At 42.1% G+C, this 13,266-nt stretch overlaps 1 protein-coding gene across 1 annotated transcript in view; it reads right to left on the reverse strand.

Moving 5' to 3' along the window:
* The window catches only part of LOC135504116 (kelch-like protein 21), a 29,504-nt gene extending 16,507 nt beyond the window's left edge, over positions 1-12,997 (reverse strand). Inside the window, exon 1 of the mRNA XM_064922414.1 lies at positions 12,877-12,997. The gene's annotated coding sequence lies outside the window, so the exon portion shown is untranslated. The remainder of the gene's footprint in view (positions 1-12,876) is intronic.
* Between the last annotated feature and the right edge of the window lie 269 nt (positions 12,998-13,266).

Below are 13,266 nucleotides of genomic sequence, written 5' to 3' on the forward strand. Positions count from 1 at the left end.
ACAATGGAGTTGTCAACCGTGATGGCGAGATCATGGAACGGGCAGTCCTTCCCCGGGAGGAAGAGCAGCTCCGTCTTGCCGAGGTTCAGCTTGAGGTGGTGATCCGTCATCCACACTGATATGTCTGCCAGACATGCAGAGATGCGATTCGCCACCTGGTCATCAGAAGGGGGAAAGGAGAAGATTAATTGTGTGTCGTCTGCATAGCAATGATAGGAGAGACCATGTGAGGTTATGACAGAGCCAAGTGACTTGGTGTATAGCGAGAATAGGAGAGGGCCTAGAACAGAGCCCTGGGGGACACCAGTGGTGAGAGCGTGTGGCGAGGAGACAGATTCTCGCCACGCCACCTGGTAGGAGCGACCTGTCAGGTAGGACGCAATCCAAGCGTGGGCCGCGCCGGAGATGCCCAACTCGGAGAGGGTGGAGAGGAGGATCTGATGGTTCACAGTATCGAATGCAGCCGATAGGTCTAGAAGGATGAGAGTAGAGGAGAGAGAGTTAGCTTTAGCAGTGCGGAGCGCCTCCGTGATACAGAGAAGAGCAGTCTCAGTTGAATGACTAGTCTTGAAACCTGACTGATTTGGATCAAGAAGGTCATTCTGAGAGAGATAGCGGGAGAGCTGGCCAAGGACGGCACGTTCAAGAGTTTTGGAGAGAAAAGAAAGAAGGGATACTGGTCTGTAGTTGTTGACATCAGAGGGATCGAGTGTAGGTTTTTTCAGAAGGGGTGCAACTCTCGCTCTCTTGAAGACGGAAGGGACGTAGCCAGCGGTCAGGGATGAGTTGATGAGCGAGGTGAGGTAAGGGAGAAGGTCTCCGGAAATGGTCTGGAGAAGAGAGGAGGGGATAGGGTCAAGCGGGCAGGTTGTTGGGCGGCCGGCTGTCACAAGAAGCGAGATTTCATCTGGAGAGAGAGGGGAGAAAGAGGTCAGAGCACAGGGTAGGGCAGTGTGAGCAGAACCAGCGGTGTCGTTTGACTTAGCAAACGAGGATCGGATGTCGTCGACCTTCTTTTCAAAATGGTTGACGAAGTCATCTGCAGAGAGGGAGGAGGGGGGGGGAGGGGGAGGAGGATTCAGGAGGGAGGAGAAGGTGGCAAAGAGCTTCCTAGGGTTAGAGGCAGATGCTTGGAATTTAGAGTGGTAGAAAGTGGCTTTAGCAGCAGAGACAGAGGAGGAAAATGTAGAGAGGAGGGAGTGAAAGGATGCCAGGTCCGCAGGGAGGCGAGTTTTCCTCAACTATAAGTCTTTGCTCGGTAAAGCCCCGCCTTAACTCAGCTCACTGGTCACCATAGCAACACCCACCCGTAGCACGCACTCCAGCAGGTATATTGTACTGGTCATCTCCAAAGCCAACACTTCCTTTGGCCGCCTTTTCTTCCATGCTGCCAATGACTGGAACGAAATGCAAAAATCACTGAAGCTGGAGTCTTATATCTCCCTCCCTAACTTTAATCATCAGCTGTCAGAGCAGCTTACCGATCATTTTACCTGCACACAGCCAATCTGTAAATAGCACACCCAACGACCTCATCCCCATATTATCACTTACCCTCTTGCTCTTTTGCACCCCAGTATCTCTACTTCCACATTCATCATCTGCACATCTATCACTCCAGTATCAATGCTAAATTGTAATTATTTTTGCTTCTAGGGCCTATTTATTGCCTACCCCCCTACTCTTCTACATTTGCACACACTGTACATATTTTTTTTTTTATTGTTATTGACTGTATGTTTGTTTATGTGTAACTCTGTTGTTGTTTTTGTCGCACTGCTTTGCTTTTTTTTCTTGGCCAGGTCGCAATTGTAAATGAGAACTTGTTCTCAACTGGCCTACCTGGTTAAATAAAGGTGAAATAAAAATAACTAAAATAAACAACATGGTAGCAACACAACATGGTAGAAACACAAAACATGGTACAAACATTATTGTGCACAGACAACAGCACAAAAGGCAAGAAGGTAGAGACAACAATACATCACACAAAGCAACCACAACTGTCAGTAAGTGTGTCCATGATTGAGTCTTTGAATGAAGAGATTGAGAAAAAAAATCCAGTTTGAGTGTGTTGTTGCAGCTCGTTCCAGTCGCTAGCTGCAGTGCACTGAAAAGAGGAGCGACCCAGGGATATATGTGCTTTGGGGACCTTTAACAGAATGTGACTGGCAGAACGGGTGTTGTATGTGGGGGATGAGGGCTGCAGTAGATATCTCAGATAGGGGGGAGTGAAGCCTAAGAGGGATTTATAAATAAGCATTAACCAGTGGGTCTTGCGACGGGTATACAGAGATGACCAGTTTACAGAGGAGTATAGAGTGCAGTGATGTAACCTATAAGGAGCATTGGTGGCAAATCTGATAGCCGCTCGAGAGTACCCTTACCTGCCGATCTATAAATAACGTCTCCATAATCTAGCATGGGTAGTATGGTCATCTGAATCAGGGTTAGTTTGGCAGCTGGGGTAAAAGAGGAGTGATTACGATAGAGGAAACCAAGTCTAGATTTAACTTTAGCCTTCAGCTTTGATATGTGTTGAGAGAAGGACAATGTACCATCTAGCCATACTCCCAAGTACCTCAAGCTTTAAACCCTCAGAAGTAGTAATCACACCTGTAGGGAGAGGGGCATTCTTCTTACCAAACCACATGACCTTTGTTTTGGAGATGTTCAGAACAAGGTTAAGGGTAGAGAAAGATTGTTGGACACTAAGAAAGCTTTGTTGTAGAGCATTTAACATCAAATCCAGGGAGGGGCCAGCTGAGTATAAGACTATCATCTGCATATAAATGGATGAGAGAGCTTCCTACTGCCTGAGCTATGTCATTGATGTAAATTGAGAAGAGCTTGGGGCCTAGGATCGAGCCTTGGGGTACTCCCTTGGTGGCAGGCAGTGCCTGAGACAGCAGATTTGCTGGCTTTATGCACTGCACTCTTTGAGAGAGGTACTTAGCAAACCAGGCCAAATACCCCTCAGAGACACCAAAACTTAGCCGACCCACAAGAATGGAATGGTCTACAGTATCAAAAGCTTCGGTCCAAGTCAATGAAGATAACAGCACAATATTGCTTAGTATCAAGGGCAATGGTGGCATCATTGAGGACATTTGTTGCAGTGACACATCCATAACCTGAGCGGAAACCAGGTTGCATACCCTAGAGAATACTATAGACATCAAGAAAGCCAGTCAGTTGATTATTGACAAGTTTTTCCCAACACTTTTGATAAACAGGCCAAAATAGAAATGGGCAACAGTTAAGATCAGCTTGACCTCCCCCTTTTAAATAGAGGACAAAGCAATGGGAACCTCCACATGAAAGGAGAGACAGGATAAAAAGGTTGGAGAGCGTGGCGATGATAGGGGCAGCAACCTTAAAGAAAAATGGGTCTAAACCATTTGACCCAGAAGTTTTTTGGGGTCAAGTTTTTATATATATATATATATATATATATTATTCTATTTTTTTTACCCCGTTTTCTCCCCCATTTCGTGGTATCCAATTGTTTTTAGTAGCTACTATCTTGTCTCATCGCTACAACTCCCGTACGGGCTCGGGAGAGACAAAGGTTGAAAGTCATGCGTCCTCCAATACACAACCCAACCAAGCCGCACTGCTTCTTAACACAGCGCGCATCCAACCCGCATCCAAACCCGCACTAGCTCTCTGCAGTTTCACCAGATGCTGGCCTGGTGGGACGTTCACGTCTCACCTACCCTAGAGAGGTTAAAGAGCTCAGCCATGTGCTTCTTGTCAGTAACAACCACATCCTCAACATTAAGTGACATGGGCAGCTGTGAAGAGGAGGGTTTGTTCTCCAGGTCATTAACCGTTTTCCAGAACTTCTTGGGATTAGACCCACAGAGATAACTTCTCCTTAAAGTAACTAACTTTGGCCTTCCGGATAGCCTGAGTGCACTTCTTTCTCATTTCCCTGAACACGAGCCAATCAGCCTGAGTATGCGTGGGCCGAGCATTTCGCCAAATGCAATTCTTGAGCTGGAGTAACTCTGCAAGATCATGGTCGAAGGGGCTGAACCTGTTTTTATTTCTCATTTCTTTATGGGGGTGTGTTTCTTAACAATACCACTGAAGATATAAAAAAAGAAGGTCCAAGCGTCTTCGACAGAGGGGATCAAGCTGATTCTATACCATTTTGCAGAGGCCAGTTCATGAAGGAAGGCTTGCTCATTAAAGTTTTTTTAGCAAGCGTTAATGACAAATCAGGACAGTTCGTTTCACTGAGCAGCCATTACAAACACAGGCTGTAAAACAGTTATCACTAAGGTCATTACAGAAAACACCAGACTGATACCTATCAGGATTATTTGTGAGGATAACATTGAGGAGAGGAGCCTATTCTGGGTGTTTGGAGTTATACCTTGTGGGACTGGTAATAATCTGAGAAAGCTTTAGGGAGTCACATTGCTTTAGGACCTGTCAGGTGGTTTGAGCATGTCCCGCTTTAGGTCACCTAGCAGGACAAATTCAGACTTCGTGTAAGGGGTCAGGAGAGAGCTTAGGGCAGGTAGGGATCATACAGGCTGTAATTGCTTCCTAAGGTGCATCAACAAAGTACTGAGTAAAAGGTCTGATATTTGCAGTTCTTTTTTTAATTATACATTTCCAAACATTTCTAAAAAATGTTTTTTTGCTTTGTCATTATGGGGTATTGTGTGTAGATTGATGAAAAAATTTCATCAATTTTATAATAAGGCTGTAACGTAACAAAATGTTGAAATAGTCAAGGGGTCTGAATACTTTCCAAATGCACTGTAACTTGGGGGGCCAAATAAACCACCTGCGGGCAAATTTGTTCGCAGGCCGCCAGTTGGGAAACCCTGCCCTAAAGGTTACTCTACAGAAGCAGGCCTGAAACCTGCTCTGGAGTTTAACTTCAGCTGTTCTCTACTCCTGGGTAAGTGATTGTCAGGTTAAAAGGGATTATTGCATTTCCTTGCAGAATGTTCTGGTTGATCAATTCTACATAAGTTTATGTGTTAATTCATATGGTACATTATTATTATAGAAACTAACTACTGTAGTGCCTTTCTGGTTGTAAATTAAATTGGATAATATCAATCCACACTACTAGTCCTTCTTGCCCACGTCTTGTGTGCAAGTCAGTATGATACCCTACTCTGTAACTGTAGATGACAACAAATGTCAAAAAACTAACATATTTGTTAGAACTAGATCAGTGGGTCACAACATAAAGAGTAGGTAAGTGATTCCCAAAGACCCGAGAGGGGTATTGAGCAACTTATGGGTCGTGTGTTTACCAACCTAAAATAGCAGAGAGAAAGTGATTGCCTCACTCAGAGGGAGAGAGAGAGCAGAGTTGGGTGGACAAACTGGAGAGGAATACAGAGAGTAGTGTGACCATCAGGCACCATGTGACTAGAACTTACCCACCAACAGAAAGCATATTATGTACAGTGCCTTGCGAAAGTATTCGGCCCCCTTGAACTTTGCGACCTTTTGCCACATTTCAGGCTTCAAACATAAAGATATAAAACTTTATTTTTTTTGTGAAGAATCAACAACAAGTGGGACACAATCATGAAGTGGAACGACATTTATTGGATATTTCAAACTTTTTTAACAAATCAAAAACTGAAAAATTGGGCATGCAAAATTATTCAGCCCCTTTACTTTCAGTGCAGCAAACTCTCCAGAAGTTCAGTGAGGATCTCTGAATGATCCAATGTTGACCTAAATGACTAATGATGGTAAATACAATCCACCTGTATGTAATCAAGTCTCCGTATAAATGCACCTGCACTGTGATAGTCTCAGAGGTCCGTTAAAAGCGCAGAGAGCATCATGAAGAACAAGGAACACACCAGGCAGGTCCGAGATACTGTTGTGAAGAAGTTTAAAGCTGGATTTGGATACAAAAAGATTTCCCAAGCTTTAAACATCCCAAGGAGCACTGTGCAAGCGATAATATTGAAATGGAAGGAGTATCAGACCACTGCAAATCTACCAAGACCTGGCCGTCCCTCTAAACTTTCAGCTCATACAAGGAGAAGACTGATCAGAGATGCAGCCAAGAGGCCCATGATCACTCTGGATGAACTGCAGAGATCTACAGCTGAGGTGGGAGACTCTGTCCATAGGACAACATCAGTCGTATATTGCACAAATCTGGCCTTTATGGAAGAGTGGCAAGAAGAAAGCCATTTCTTAAAGATATCCATAAAAAGTGTTGTTTAAAGTTTGCCACAAACCACCTGGGAGACACACCAAACATGTGGAAGAAGGTGCTCTGGTCAGATGAAACCAAAATTTAACTTTTTGACAACAATGCAAAACGTTATGTTTGGCGTAAAAGCAACACAGCTCATCAACCTGAACACACCATCCCCACTGTTAAACATGGTGGTGGCAGCATCATGGTTTGGGCCTGCTTTTCTTCAGCAGGGACAGGGAAGATGGTTAAAATTGATGGGAAGATGGATGGAGCCAAATACAGGACCATTCTGGAAGAAAACCTGATGGAGTCTGCAAAAGACCTAAGACTGGGACGGAGATTTGTCTTCCAACAAGACAATGATCCAAAACATAAAGCAAAATCTACAATGGAATGGTTCAAAAATAAACATATCCAGGTGTTAGAATGGCCAAGTCAAAATCCAGACCTGAATCCAATCCAGAATCTGTGGAAAGAACTGAAAACTGCTGTTCACAAATGCTCTCCATCCAACCTCACTGAGCTCGAGCTGTTTTGCAAGGAGGAATGGGAAGAAATTTCAGTCTCTCGATGTGCAAAACTGATAGAGACATACCCCAAGCGACTTACAGCTGTAATCGCAGCAAAAGGTGGCGCTACAAAGTATTAACTTAAAGGGGGCTGAATAATTTTGCACGCCCAATCTTTCAGTTTTTGATTTGTTAAAAAAGTTTGAAATATCCAATAAATGTCTTTCCACTTCATGATTGTGTCCCACTTGTTGTTGATTCTTCACAAAAAAATACAGTTGTATATCTTTATGTTTGAAGCCTGAAATGTGGCAAAAGGTCGCAAAGTTCAAGGGGGCCGAATACTTTCGCAAGGCACTGTATATTAGAGTGCAGACTGATGCATGCCACTACCCTCACCACATTTCATTACAGTAGTTGCCTGTGTAACTGGCCCAGGAACTAGGAACTTGACTCATGCCCTATAGTTAGGGAGTATGGCCTCCTTGGAGAAACCCCTTAAGATAGGGCTAACATGGTCAGTCATAAATCTTAATAAACAGCCAGTCATGATCTAACAAGTTTCTGGACTATTTACAGCAGTCTTGGGTGGAAATGAGGAATGGCTGATGATGAGCTAAGCTTGGAAATAATGGTAATATATGAGTTGCTAGGTATAATTTCCTTCTAAATACACTATTTGACATAAATGAATGTAGGGTTGACAGTAAGGAAAATGTCACCACTTGGCTTCTCAAGAGGATAACAGATCAAGGCCTCACTTTCAGCCTGAAAGTCTTCTTTAGGTTGTTTTTTATGATACGGCTGAAGCTACAGGATGTAAATGTAAACAAAACGTTTTTAAGTCCTCAAATGATATGAAAAGCTCCCAGAGAAGAAGGCTAGATTGTTCTTCATGAATGTGTAGCCTACAGCCAAAATATGAATTATGCTATTAAGTGTGGTTTCAGAAAGTTCTCAAATCCAGCTATGGAATGTTTATTTGGAAGCTAAGCCTATTCTGTGTACATGGATGGAGAAAATCAAAACCAGACGGAACCGTTTTGCTTAGAGCAGGTCCTTCTACTAGACTATTCAGCCAAAACAACAACATCTGTTGACCCCTGCTGATAGGACATGGTAAACACCAACTTAGCAACACCATTTATCTAATTTACTCTCGGTTCAAAACCAAACCCATGGCTCCATAAAGTGCCTAGTCACCACTCAAACTGAGCTTCCACAGACACAAAGACCCATTAAAAAGAAAGAACACTGATTAAAAACCCAGGATGCATTCTAAAAAGCCTGATGTCAAGTTTAATGCCGATGTGCAAAACGATGTCTAAGCTGACGTGCATACCTATATAACGTAGGTACATGATGTAATGACGCCAAGTAAAATGTTGCGCTACACGTGCAACACAGCATTCCTAACCTAGCCCACAATGTCTGCTGTGTGGATCGAGCAGTCAACAAGTCGAGCAGTCAACATGTCGAGCAGTGTGGATCGAGCAGTCAACAAGTCGAGCAGTCAACATGTCGAGCAGTCATTTGAAAGAGTAAGAACATTTTAGTGAGACAACTCAAAGGTCGAAATACATTAATGCCAAGATAATGGAATTCATTGCTCTTGACAATCAACCGTTCTCTGTAGTGGGTGATGTTGGCTTTCACCGACTGGTCGAGCACGGCTATACATTACCAAGTGTACTATTTCTCAGATGTTGCCTTACTGGAGTTACCCAGTAACACAGTAATAGCGTCACTGCTATTAGCTTCACGACATACATACTATGGAACGCCATTTGGGTCTTTGCATGTCAATTTGACGCATCAAATAACACTATTTAACCCGTTAAATACGTTTTTCATTTCACACGTCAATTACACAGTTCTGTTATAGAATGTTGTATGTTCTGAATTTGCACGTGCAAGCCAAGCGCCACCACTACTATCAGTAGCACTGTCAAGGTTGTACAAAAACGTCTGCACACAAGCAAACACCGGCCAGGAACGATGTGTTTACAATACCGCGTTGGTAGTAAAACATTATTTGTTCATCCTCAACTTCTGGGTACCTAGCTAGCACCAATACAACCAGTATAAAAACAATGACCAGCATAAACTGCAGTTATTTTCATTATTTGTAGCAATGATTTAGGAATCCTTGTGAGTAGGTATTAGCTAGGTAGCCACGTGTTGTTCGCCTATTGAAATTGAACTTCAGTTCATGAAAATAAATAGCTAGCCAGCTACTTAACCCTGTTGCCCAAAGCTAACGTTATAAGCAGCCAGCTACCTTCATCTGGTTCGTGAGGCTCGATGTGACCGAGTTTTGTGTTGTGAAGCTAGCCACAATAAGGACTAGGCACAATAGTGGAATTTGCAGATTGCCTTCAAAATAAAAGTACCTATTTGAAAGCGATGCAGAAGGTAACATTTGGTGGAATCGTGCCATATTTAGACTAGATAATGTTAGACGAGGTTGGAATGTGAAGCAATGAAATGGGGTATCAGTCTACTCGGCGACACCCACAGAACACAACTGTGAAGAGTTTATGAAAATATTAGCGCTGTAGCTCTTATCGCGGGATTGTGACTGTGAAATCACCTCCCCAGTCAGCCGATTGTGTGTACTGACATTCATATTGCACTGTACAACTTTACCTAAGGATTGGAGATCAATGAAATGTGGTATCAGTCTACTCAATACCCAAAATAGTTTTTCCCAATGTCCTCCTCAGAGCTATCAGACTCCAAAACATCCACGCAGCATTGTTTTTCCTCTGGAATAGTGTTCAATACACATCGGTTGACAATAAATGTGTCTCAATTCACAGTTGTTTCAGATTCCTGCAATAAGAGCTACGACGCTAATGTTCTCTGGGTGTCACTGAATAGACTGATACCCCATGTCAATGATCCACAATCCATAGGTAAGGCTGTACAGTGAAATAAGTATGCCCCCGATGCAATTCTGAAGTATATCCAGTTGGATTTCAACAGATTTTTGTCAATGAACAAATTGTCTTTTGTTAATTTTATATAACAACATTCTAACCTCGTTTCGCATGGTCTATTCAATTATGGTATAATTATATTATTTGTATTAATTTGCATCACTGTCAATTACATACTTTTCTTTTGAAGGCTAAATGCAAAGTCCACTATTGTAGCTAATCCTTATTGTGGCTAGCTTCACATAGATGGGTCCTGTCTTATAAATAAGGGTTATTTTAGATGATGACGACTAGCTATATAGTTAGCTCGCTAACTATAGCTACTGAAACAGATTATGTCGTTTTGCTATGTTTTTGGGGAAGAACATTGTTTGCATCCATGAGTTAACTATAGCTTTTTTATGACCAGTACTGTAGATGCGCGAGACAACTTTACCAGCACCATAGCATACGTATCGATGAATCGTTGTGACACATGAAATACGAGTGAAATACGAGTGATTGTAACTACATAAAAAAATGTATGAACACATTAAATTATTATGTGAGGTGAAGTCATATTCAAGTCCTGATTGGTCAACAAGCTTATTTGACACGGCAAATAGTGTTATTTGACACTATCTTTTTGACACGCAAAGACCCAAACAGCGTTCCATAGAAATCCTGGTTGAGAATGAAACGACTGAACAAATGAACAACGAAACTTCACAGCAAGTAAGTGAAAGAAATAGGTTTTGATTATGTTTTACTGGTAATGGGGACATACTAAATGCCAGAGGTGTGGACTCGAGTCACTTGACTTGACTTGACTTGGACTTGAGGCTTATGACTTGATGACTCGACCTGACTTGATAACCTCCCCAAGTCCAAATATTAAAAATGATGCTATTAAAAAAAGTGTGCAGCACATCAACTCTTCATTTAACAGATTACAGTTTGAATCAGACAGCAGCCAATCAAATTGTGCCAACTGAGAAAAAGTTCGCAGTGGCAGTGCAGAGGAATGTCGGCAGGTGAATTCAGATGGAGCCCATGGAAAGATGATACCCAAAATTATTATTTTCGGATATAAAGACGACTCTGTATCAACACAAAATGGATTGCAACTTGCAAAACATGCGCACAATTTCCAACTTTGTTCTACATTTGAAGCTGCACAAAGAACGGTAAGTCATGGCTAATATAGCCGACAGCTATATATTTTGTATTACTTTACTAGTGTATCATGTAGGCTAACGTAACATTAAATCAATGACTCCACAGAGTCAGTCAGTGCGGGAACGTGATCATTGCACCCAAGATTGAGCTACAATTGGCTAGGCAGTTGGTACCCTAAATCCTGCCTAATGTTACTACCATTCCTAAAACCATTGACATACACTAGCCTAATGTAACCACACAGAGAGAGAGTGTGTGTGTGTTAAGGTTGGGCTATTGTGTACAAGCCTACATCGCCTGATTGTGCCCCATAGCGATCATCGATCACTACTGGGGGGGAGGGGGGATATGGAAATATGTTTCTTTGGAAAGTAGTAAATATATAGATATTTTTAAAAGCATTCATGATTTGCGTAAATGTAATATACTAACTATTACTCTTGTTAAAAATATAGAATGGTATTAGAATGACTTGTTTAGGACTCGAAACTCAAAGTTTAGAATTTGAGACTTGACTTGATACTTGACGGTCTTGACTTGAGATTTGAGTGCCAAGAATTGTGACTTGTAAAACAATGACTTTGTCCCACCTCTGGTAAATGCCAACAAAATAACTTTCTGGTCAGTGTGGTGCGTGTGTGTAACCTTTATTTAACTAGGCAAGTCAGTTAAGAACAAATTCTTATTTATAATGACAGTCTACCCCGGCCAAACCCGAACGACGCTGGGCCAATTGTGCGCCGCCCTATGGGCCTCCCAATCACGGCCTGGTGTGATACAGCCTGGATTCGAACCAGGGACTAGTGACACCTCTTGCACTGAGATGCAGCGCCTTAGACAGCTGCATCCATGTGTGTGTGTTAACTATTTAACTGTACTATAATGCTTAAAAGGCCACTAAAATGTTAAATATCGGTTATCACTATCAGGTTTTTTTACAAGGAAAATATTGGATATCGGTATCTGCCAAAAAGGTCATATCGGTGCATCACTATCTCTTTTGCCAACGCTTATGGTCGGCAGGTAGCCTGGCGATTAGAGCGTTGGACTTGTAACCAAAAGGTTGCAAGATCAAATCCCTGAGCTGACAAGAATCCCTTGCCCCAAGGCAGTTAACCCACTGTTCCTAAGCTGTCATTGAAAATAAGAATATGTTCTTAACTGACTTGCCTAGTTAAATAAGTAAAAAATAAATAAAATAAAAAAATTATTAGGCAAAACATCACAAATCTGGGACCAGGCTAATACTGCACCTGGTAGGCAAATAAATGTCCATGACAACACAGCTGCTACAGGGCCTGCATACCAGGGACCATGAGAACCAAGTGAGTGGAGTGAGCTAAAGCTCTGGGTTCTCCATAGCTGAAATCATGCAGCCTGGTTTGGCCATAAAAAGGCAGGCTAGTCAACCACTGGTCACATTCCATCTGGAGAGAAGAGGGACAGTTTAATCCCTGCATGTGGGGCTACTTAGATAAGAGTAACACCGTTGGAGGTGGAGGACAAAGCCTGGTATGCTGACAGAAGGGCACATTGTCTTTGCTAACACCAACGTATAACTTGAATGTACTTTTCCATAACACCGATGGATAAGAACAACGTCCATAGTTAGGGACATATATCTACAACTAACTGTATGTACCTTCAACAAACATACTGCTTTCATTTCATTGTTTACGTTCTAGTCCACCAACCCAAATCCACTGTAAAACATAGTTGTGCCCATTAGCACTGTAATCGTTTGAACTTATGATAATGAAAAAAGTCAACATAGCTACATTATCGTAAATACCATGAATCTTTTTTTTTGTCTGTCAGTACAGTAGGTCTATTCTTATTTAGACTCTGTTAATCATCAACAAGGAAAAATATGATGTATTGATGGGTGTGTCTAAGTAGAAACACGAGCAGAAATGTCTGGTAGAAACAAAGAGAATAACATGCAGAACTCAGTTATTATTTTATATCAGACATGCATACTGTCCAATCACAACTGTATATATCCTTTCCACCGACGAAAAATCTTCGCAGACATAAAACAGGTCAATAATTAAGTAAATATACTTACCAAATGTAACGTATTCTAGTCAACGAACGGGTTTATAGTTTTAAACGCTTAAAAGTTGTTCACATTTCGTATCTGAAAATAGACGTTGATATTGCTTCTCTCCTCCAGTCATCTGCGTCATGATTCCGCGTCGTGTGAAGAATTGGGTATAGCCTCTAAATGCTCCTCATTGGATACAATAGTTGACATAGTGTGACGTTCACAACTTTCAACGTGGTCTCAGATCATTTCGTATTATTCTGTAAGTAAATCGGTGAATAATAAAAAAACTAGCAGTTAAGGTTAAGAACAAATTCTTATTTACAATGACGGCCTACTCCGACCAAACCCGACGACCTGGGCCAATTGTGCACTGCCCTATGGGACTCCCAATCACGGCCAGATGTGATA

The sequence above is a fragment of the Oncorhynchus masou genome, chromosome 18 (genome assembly GCF_036934945.1).
Source record: "Oncorhynchus masou masou isolate Uvic2021 chromosome 18, UVic_Omas_1.1, whole genome shotgun sequence".
Lineage (NCBI taxonomy): Eukaryota > Metazoa > Chordata > Actinopteri > Salmoniformes > Salmonidae > Oncorhynchus > Oncorhynchus masou.